The sequence below is a fragment of the Carassius auratus genome, unplaced genomic scaffold (genome assembly GCF_003368295.1).
Source record: "Carassius auratus strain Wakin unplaced genomic scaffold, ASM336829v1 scaf_tig00216160, whole genome shotgun sequence".
Taxonomy (NCBI): domain Eukaryota; kingdom Metazoa; phylum Chordata; class Actinopteri; order Cypriniformes; family Cyprinidae; genus Carassius; species Carassius auratus.
The window spans coordinates 374,730-385,281 of record NW_020528434.1 but is presented as its reverse complement, the minus strand read 5'-3'; the positions used below and the strand labels follow the sequence as shown (position 1 = coordinate 385,281).

Below are 10,552 nucleotides of genomic sequence, written 5' to 3'. Positions count from 1 at the left end.
AGGTTCAAACATCAAAGTAGTGTCCTCCTTCAATGGGTTCATCTTTATTCGGCACTCAACCTGCAAAGAAGTACGCTTAGGAATTAATATTTTTTCTCTGGGAGTTCTCACCACATACTCATGTGACTTTTCAGCCTTTAGAAGTGCTATAAAAGCTTGAATGTGATTTATCTCTAATCTTGGGAGTGTCACATTCACTAATCTCTTTAACTGTTCATCACATGCTGAGTCTGCACTTTCGCCTGTATTGTCTGTCACTATGAACTCAATAGCATTGTAACCAATGATGGGATGGGAGAGATGTTTCCCCTTTGTTACCAGCATGGGAATGACAGGATCTACTCGGTCATTGTTTCCTCTTAGCAGCTGAAATGTGACTTCTATCCACCCAACATAAGGAATACCTTGTCCGTTTGCTGCTACTATTTGAAGTGTGTCCGGTGCATCAATTATTTCTGAAAGAAGCCTTAACCTCACATCAGGTAACATTTCATTTTTCCACCACTCATCGATGATACAAACTTGAGATCCAGTATCCCACAATGCTGTTGTTTTAACTCCCTGGATATAACAGTCAACGAGACACTGTTTTCCCACTAAAGTGGCCATGCTCAGTGATTTGTTTGAATTTGTTCTCATTGTGGCACTTAATTCTTTGACATCTTTATGCCCTTTCTGCTGGCAGTCTTTCTTGTGTCTACTCCAGTGACGAGCCTGACATAACTTGGAGCAATAGAAAGCTTTGCGACAAGATGTGCATACTCGTAAATTGTGGTCACCTCCCTTCATCCCACACCCCCAGCATTGTTGATGGGACTCTAATATCTGGCAGGTTACTCCCTGTCCCGTGGAAGTAACCCTCTCTCGTTTAAATAAGCATCCCTGGATGAGTTTCCTGCCCTTGCTCTACAGCCTGCAAAGAAATGCTCACTGCTTCCACATCTATAGCAGTGGGTGCAATAACTTTCAGTGTCACTCTGCTGACAGTTGAAGCATCTTCTTCGTTGACTTCTTGTCTGGGTGGAAAGACGGTGTGGTGCAAATCCTTGCTGGAACTGAGCTGTTCTCCCTCTCTGCCCTGTATTGTAATTGGGCCAGTACCCTGGGAATGGGCATTCCGGGTGAGCAGCTGGGCCATAATTTCGGAAACCTGGCGAGGACAAACCCTCCACAGCTGTCTGGGGTAATTGAATCGACTCTCTAATCTGTGACACTTCAGCGCTGAGGTTCTTTAATAGTGCCATGTCTGATTTTATTTCTCTGAGTTCATTTAGCAAATCAGGGTTATGCTTATTTTTATTTTCCTGAAGCAATGTTTTCCCTTTCTTTTCTGCAGGTGCTGGGATATCATTGCATTCGGCCGAATGCACCACGACTGGACGATGCTGGACTGCAGCTTTCTTTTTGTTTTGTCTCTCTGTTTCAGTCATACATGCAATGTTTAATTTCTCTAACAACAGCTCGTCAATCACATCTGTTTGTTGCAAGTATGGCTTCAGATCCCCTCTGATATAGTCATTTTGCAGACCAGTAAGAACTGAATGCAGAAACATATTTTGCACCAGAATGGGATCATATTTGAGACTAGACTCTGCTTCCTGTGATGCAAATAAAATCTTCTGCCTAAGATCTAAAATACGAATTAAAAAGTTCTGGGGTGTCTCCTTACTGTCTTGGACTTCTGACATCAGCTGCTTGTACAGCTCTGTGGCTCCCCTTTCCTGGTAATGTGAGCGAAGGATCCTTCTCAGGTTAGGCAGTGTTAAGTTTGCTTTGCCCTCTAGATAACTGCGTAGCTGCATGCCAGGGACGATGGCTTTAATTACTGCATGGACTATTTCATGTTCCGCGACATTCTTATTTTTCCCGTTCTCGATTTGATGGGCCAAGCTGGAAAAACTAAGTTTATCCTTCTGCCCTGGTTCCCCAATCTGACCAGATATTTTGAACTCCCTTTGCCACATAAGTGATTGGGTAAGGTCTTTTGTTGAGACACCGCCCTGAAATGTCTGTTCTTTTTGACTCACTGTCTGTACTTCCTGTTTTGATTCACCCTCTTTTGGCTGCAATGATAACTGTAACGCTAATTGGAGTGCTTCAATCTGTTTTTGCAATTTTTCTTGCTCTGACATCTGAGTTACATGCAATTCCTTTTGCTGTGACTCTAGTGTGTTTCGGTTTGACAACTGAATTTCAGTAATTTTGTCTTTAAGGTCAAGGAGAAAAGACATACCCTGGTCTTCAAGTTCATCTACCTCATTTCTTTCAATATACTTTACAATAGGTGCAATTAGAAATGAGCGACTTTTACCCAAAACATTCTCTCGTTGCATACCAGCAATATCTAAAAAGTCACATACTGCAATCAGATGATCACTGTTGAGTGAGTAAAGTGTCCCCACTACTTCAAGTCTTAAGTCCTCCAATGTGTTCATGTTGTTTGTGAATAAGTGGCCGGTGTCAGTGTAATGCTGAAATGCTGTAATGCAGTGTAAAGTGCCCTTAGGACCCATATAAGGAAATTCCGCTCCATCTAACGTCACACAGACCCATATTCGAAAAAAACTTTCCGAAACTTGTGACAAACCGGACAAACTTGTGACAAAACGTTTGAAGGAGTATTTTTGTTCCAAAAATACTCCTTCAAACGTACAACTTAATTTTTGAAACTTTGTCCATGTTTAGCATGGGAATCCAACTCTTTAACAGTGTAAAAAACTCAGTATGCATGAAATAGCATTTCACCCCCCCCCCCTTAATTATTATTTACTTTAATAATTGTAATATTTATCAATTGATTATCTGAAATCTTGCTTGTTTTCTCATTGACTGTTATTAGCCAACATTGATTTTCTAATGAACATTAATTGCTGTGTAGCTTTCAGCATTAATCTGACACATTTCGCTATTACAGTTGAAACTAACTAGTCGACCTGAGCTGTTTGCTTTTGAAGGAATTTCTATGACCCACTACTTCACTGACAACTGGGAAAAGGTGAAAAATTTTCAGGCAAGACCTGAAATACTATTTTATTTTATTTTTTAAACCTGTAAAGTGCTCTCACCTGCTTTAGGGTAAGTGGCAATTAGAATGTCAATTCTAATTGCCACTTACCCTAAAGCAGGTGAGAGCACTTTACAGGTTTAAAAAATAAAATAAAATAGTCAGCATGTGATATGTGACCATGTGATATGATCACTTCACTGTATTTTAAGTCTTAAAGTTAGTTATTCTTGTGTTTAGGAATAATATTGCTTCTCTAATGCTTCTCTAATGCTCCTTTTATATTACTTCATGTTGACATATGTGTCAGTCCACATGAAAACATATATGTTTTAATATAGGTTTTGATATAGGTTTTTAATATTTGTGACGTATATAAAGTTGGCCATTTTCCTATATTATATGTACATATATGTACATATATGCACACATATATATGTACACACACACACATATATATATATATATATATATATATATATATATATATATATATATATATATATATATATATATATATATATATATATATATATATATATATATATATATACACACATATATGCTGCATATATGCACATATATATTTACACATATGTGTAAATATATGTACTCATATATATGTGCATACATATACCTATATAGGTACATATATGCATGTATATATGCACCTATATGTTCACCTATAATATTAAAATTAAAATCTATAGCTGCTAGGCAACATGAATAAAATTCCAAAATGTAGAAATGTACATTATTTATTTACTCAAGATCAATCAAATAGTACAAAACAAAAAATATGAGATATGCACCATATATGATAGTCAAAAATGAGATATGAGCAACAAAATGACCAGATCCTGCCATTAGCTATATAGAAGACATACCTTGTATGTATAGGGCTTATATGTGGATATGAAGAAGCAATACAGGAGACCTATATTTCCTGTATATGCACATATATGCACCTAAATTTTGCCTATATGTGGCATATATACGCATAAAATATGCCTATATGTGGCATATATACGCATAAAATCCTGTAGCTCAACTGGTAGAGCATTGCGCTAGCAAGCAAGCAAGCGCAAGGTTGGGGGTTCGATTCCCCGGGAACACATGATATGTAAAAATTGATAGCCTGAATGCACTGTAAGTCGCTTTGGATAAAAGTGTCTGCTAAATGCATACATTTATTTAAATGTATTTGCTAGAATGCATGATGTCATCTATCTGAACAAGATGTCGAGCAGCTTCAACAGAAAAATAGGCCTATGGCATTACATATACAGCAGTGTATTTAATTGTACACATGTGATTCTTTCTACCCCTGTGTGCACCAACCACATCTTGAGTGTTTGCTGCTAAAAAGCGCTTTTCTTTTTCATCTCATTTGACCTTAAAACCCAGGCCCATGTGAAGGTCCAATCGTGTCTCACAGCGGAGTATGCCGGAGTGTTTTTTTTTTTTTTTTCTTGAAACCCCCCAAACAACATATGGTAATGTATGTGCTGTGTGATATTTTTTTTAGGCTTTTCTGAACTTTTTTTTCTGAAATTCTCCAAGCTGTGATCCTTGTAGAGACTTTGGGCACTATAATAACTTATAGCACTTATATACCATTGCTCTTTTTGTTGTTTTTGATTGCTTCCACTGTTTTCATCTGTAAGTCGCTTTGGATAAAAGCGTCTGCTAAATGAATAAATGTAAATGTAAATGTATAATGATCTCTTTGTCTTGCTTTAAGACAATATACACCCAGTAGTGAAGACTAATGGTTAGAGAGTGAGACTTGTAAACCAGAAGGTTGCAGGTTTGAGTCTCAGTAACAGCGGGAAATGTAGGTGGGGGGAGTGAATCAACAACACTCTCTTCCACCCGTTACCCACATTTGAGCTGCCCCTTAGCAAGGTGCTGAACCCTAAATTGCTCCCCAAATCAGGCAAGTATGAATGGGAATATACTTTAGAGATATTTTACTCAAAAATATCTAGGCCATTTTGTGGCCATGGTGCATTGAAGAAAAATATTTCATAATGTGATTTTTTTTCCCCCCACTTTCACTTGGTTAAGGAAAATAACTTTCTTTCTGTACAATATTACTCAGAGCTTGTAGCAAAAATCTGCATGATAATGGACTCCAGTTATGATCAAACTATGAACAACCTCAAGTGTGATACAACCCTTATGAAACAAAAATATATTGCAGTATATTGGAAAAAATCATGTAATATATTAGGCATATATTCTTATATATATTTATTTTTTCCAATATATTGCAATATATTGAAAGCGGCAATCATTTGTATATTTTGCAATATATTATATAATATATGTATCATCAATATATTATTAAATGTATTCAAATATATAAAATATTAGAAAATAAAAAGGGAAAATAATATATTACAATATATCACAGTATATTTTAAGAAATATATTGGTAAATATATTTTCCTTTCGTAAGGGAAGTAAGACTTTATTAACTACATAAACACTTAAACTAGTTTAACACACACACAGGGCATAGGAAAAAGGGTCAAAGCTTAAAGGGATAGTTCACCCAAAAATTAAAATTAGATGTTTATCTGCTTACCCCCAGGGCATCCAAGATGTAGGTGACTTTGTTTCTTCATTAGAACACTGTTACAAGCCCTTTTGGTAACACTTTAGAATAAGGTTCCATTAGTTAATATTAGTTAACTACTTTCGTTAACATGAACTAAGCAAGAACAATCCTTCTACAGCATTTATAAGTCTTAGTTCATGTTAATTTCAACATTTACTAATGCATTATTTAAATCAAAAGTTGTGCTTGTTAACATTAGTTAATGCACTGTGAATTACCATGAACTAACAATGAATAACTGTATTTTCATTAACTAACATTAACAAAGATGAATAAATACAGTAATAAATGAATTATTCATTGTTTGTTCATGTTAATTAATACATTAACTAACATTAACTAATGGAACCTTATTCTAAAGTGTTACCGCCCTTTTGAATTCTAGAAGAAAAATAAACGGGTGTAACATTAAAAAAAACTGAACATGTACTGAAAAAAAAAAAAAAAAAAAAAACAACGACACAACCCGTTCTAAATTTGGCAAGTGTCTATTTATTACAGTGATGAAGCAAAACAACATATTAACCCAGAATATTTACATAACTTTAAAAATTATATACACTTTGTAACCAAGCAAAAATATGAAAACCAAGCAAAAATATGAAAATATGAAAAATATGAAAAGAGAGAGGAGCAAGACAGTGCCAAACAAACAAAGAAACAAAACATAACCAGCTGTCACACACCAATCTTAATAAAAAAACCAAAAAGAAAATTCTAATCCAACTCAACCATCAATATTCACAAACAAACCCCTATATAGAATAAAAGAAAAATCTAAAGCGTGAAAGACACCCTAAATAAACTACTCTAGCTACCAGCCAAACAAAACATACTATGAGGTGGCATGTGTCACTAAACTGGTGTTCTATACACAATTGAAACCTCAGTGTGGCACATGTATTTCAGGTGATATCGTATCTGTTCTTTTCCATTTTGACAACCAGGTAACAAACTGTGAAAACCTCAGAGAGAAGAAAGATCGAATGGGCCATTTTTCATTTTTGAGTTATCAAAGAACACAGATTTTACCACGAATGGTATCCAAACAACAAGATAGTACAGGGGCCTGTTTCACAAATGAGGTTAAGTGAAAACTCTGAGTATGTTAACCCTGAAATGAGGGAAACTCTAGGTTTTCTGTTTCAGAATGGGAGATCTGTCAAACCTGAGAATGCAGGGTAAGTCAAGCCTGTTTCTGAAAGAGAGCTAACTTATACTCAGAGTCAGTTATCCATGGTAACTTACTCTATGAACCTAACCTGGTCAGGGGCAGGTTTTCTTCAGTACACCCAAAGTTTCTTTCGGTCTCCTCCCCCTTTTTAAACACTTCATTGATGCAGGTTGGAAAAATAAAATAAAAAATTGATTCTCTATATAAGAAAATGATATAAGGTACTTAGTCTTGTTTCCTGGGGGGGATCTAAATTAAGTGCATTTTGCTTAAGTAAAATTATATGCCAGTGTGGTAATGAAAATAATCTTAATGCAAATGTTAATGTATAACAATACTGAGGTGCAAATGGGCCTAGTATGTATTAGAGCTGTAATCAGGCCTTAAAAGTTAGGCCCGACAGGACCCGAGCCCGACAGGTTCCGTCCTGAGGCGGACAAGTACATTTTGATTGACAGCTTTTTAAAAGCCTGAACCCGTTTACAGCCCAACATTATTCAAATGTGTGCGCACACACAGCTTTTTTGCCTTTTGTCAAGTATGAGTCATTTATACATGTTTTAACATAATTTATTCATAACTAACGTAGACTAGACCACGTTATTCACTCATTATTCTCATTATAAACATGGTCAAAACTTTTCCACACCTCAAACTTTGCTTTAGTTGCTGGTGCAACCAAAGCGTAATCGCCAGAGGCAAGTCTCCGCATTTTTCATGCGCTAATCGAAACACATCACATGACCGCTGGTTTACATCGCAAACCGGAGCACAAACCCGAGCCCGCGTAAGATTATATAAATTAAGCCCGAAGCCGACCGAACACGTCAGGTCCCATCGGGTCCCGTCGGGTTCGGGCAAAGATCTTCAGCTCTAGTATGTATCTGCCAGTATAAAGTATAACTAGCATCCAATTACTATTGACACTTAGCCTGTTGCAAATAACTGCTACTTTTACATGGTAAATAGAATATATCATGAATTTCACTGTACATTTTTTTCTGTAAATAGCATCTAGAGCTACTTGCACTTAGCCTACTATAAATAGAATCTATCGCTAAGAAAGTATGTTAATTCCACTTAGTGTAAATAGCCACTGCCGTATTTTTCTTACTCTATTGGCAGATCATTTGTAAAATAAAAAATGCACATAAAATATTATTATTAATATTAATATTTTATATATTTTTTTTGCCCATGAGATACCATAAAATGATTACCCATTAGTTAATTAATCTAACGTTCTGCCAGTTTTCACATGTGATATTACACCTGTGATATTATAACACTCAGTCAATGTAGAGTTAGTCAATGTACAGTTGACTAAACCAACTCATTTCAGCTGTTCTGTAACCGAAAACTCAGAGTTTCACATCTCAGGATAAGTCAACTCAGAGTTCAAGTTTAAACTCAGAGTTGGTTGAACCTCCTTAGTGAAACAGGCCCCAGGACAAAAACAAACCAAGCACCCAAATGCTATCGTAACAGAATGAGTGCTCTAGCGTGCGAGAGAACACCCGTTTCCTGCACAGGTGCAGCCTTTAATCATATAGCACACCCTCATTAGTGAAGCCATGCGTTGTCGTCACTTAGAATTTTCCTTGATGATTGACAGAATTAGACAACTCCAGTACCCGCATCGCCCTGCTGAATTACAAAGTAAAGACAGAGGGAAAAAAAATGAATGGGAGGGAGACACAAACATAATACACAAAACACATCATAATTATAACATGGGATGTAACAAACACAAATTATGACTTTTAGCTAGTTGTAGTCTCTCAGCAGTACAATGTATGGCAAATGGTAACAGAATCTATGGGAGTAAAAAACAAAAACAAAAAAGAACAGACAAATCCATATTAAACCCTGTGGCTCGTGTCAATACATTGATGTGTAAAGACATGAAACGATCGGTTTGTGCAAGAAACAATATTTATATTGTTTTTTTGTTTTGTTTTTTTACCTCTGATTCATGCAATGTCTAAACTGTTAGAACTCTTGTGAACGTGCTTCACAGCAGCAAGCACGTGAGGCATTCTTCTTTTTTCTTTTCTTTTTTTTGCATTATGGCAGGTCGCAGACTTATAAGTGCATTTCTGCAACCTATCTCTCAAATGGACCATTGACACTCTATCTTCATTCTCAGTTAGGAGTGTCAATGGTCCACTCCACTCAGGATGGGCTTGTCCAATGAGAAAGGCAGAAATTCTTGGAAATACTGTTTGTATTGGAGCTGAAATGGAGTTTTATGAGCCTTTGTCTGAGAGCATGGCAGTTTGCAAATGTAACATAAGTTTATATACAAGTTAATATACAATATATAATTCTGAATCAGAAGTTAATAAACAAACTAGTAAAGATTCTTAGACAACATTAATATGTTGCATATGTATCAAAATATAATATACACTTTCGTTTAGATCATCAGAAAACTATTTGATAGAGACCAAACATGGTATAAGTGAGGTGATATTAATTCAATTCAAGTTTTCAATTCAATTCCAAGTTTATTTGTATAGCGCTTTTTACAAATCAAATCATTACAAAGCAACTTTACAGAAAATTACGTTTCTACAATATTTAGTAGTAGCTTATATGTGGTGACTGTCAGTGTCAGGACATATAAGGACCCAAGAGACAGAGACAGGATTTGTGCTACTAATAAATTCTATGGTTTATTAAGGATACGACAGTTCCTGGGACTGCTATAATCCTATACTGAGAGGGAAGATGGTGAGGGTTGGGGTGAGAGAGAGAGTTATTTGAAAGTCACTTTACACTGACACCTATCTAAAGCCCCTTTCACACTGCACGTCGGACCTGGTATATTGCTGGAACATTGCCGGGTCGCCTTCTGTGTGAAAGCAAATGTCCTATGATTGATTCCAGCATTGAACCTGGGTCGGGGACCTAGTAACTTTGCGGCATCAACCAGGGACGAGCGATGTGTGAACAAAAGCCAGATCTAATGCCGTGTTGAAGTGATGACACGCGTTATCGCGTGACTCTTTTACCGGCTGTTTTGAAGGAAGATCAATGTTTGTGACGAATAAATATGTGCAAACTGTAATGAAGCAGAGATCAGTTTGTTCCTCAATTTCTGCGCTGACGCTGAGATCGTTAACTTTCTTCAGTGAACGTATAATGTGCCTAACGTTTTCGACTCGTACATTACATGTCACGCCCTGATGTCACGTGTCGTTACGGGATCTTTACGGGTTGTGTGTGAAAGCACGCACATATCCCGGGTAACCACTGGCAGTGTGAAAGTGCAGCCTGTATGACTGCTAAAGAGTTAGAGCATTGGCTACACACATGTCTTTGTTTGCACAAAGGTCTGTGAACTGGGTGCTGTTATAAGATTAACCAGAAAGAGTCTGCTCATACTTCCATGGTCACGTGATGCTAAGAGACTAATGCAAGCTCACATCATGCAATCGGGAAACTCAAGTGGTGCATAACAGTCAGTTATGATGTTTCGCATTCAACTTCATTCACAAATCAAAACAGCACATTCACTTCACAGGCAATAGTGAGGTCATTGTTAGATACTCTAGAATAACATCATTAATTTGAAGTGAATGATTCACATGAGTGGATCAATGTCAATACAATTATACGTAACACATAATAAGGCCTTACATCAGGGAAATGAGGAGCATTGCTCAGATCACCTATAACAGTGCTAAAAGTGGGTATTTCTTCACCCAAGATCAAACTGATTTATTCTGGTCCCATTTTTATG

General features: G+C 36.6%; 1 pseudogene; it reads left to right on the top strand.

Moving 5' to 3' along the window:
- Window positions 1-2,896: 2,896 nt before the first annotated feature.
- The window catches only part of LOC113097234 (cytosolic sulfotransferase 3-like), a 30,899-nt pseudogene continuing 23,243 nt past the window's right edge, over window positions 2,897-10,552 (top strand).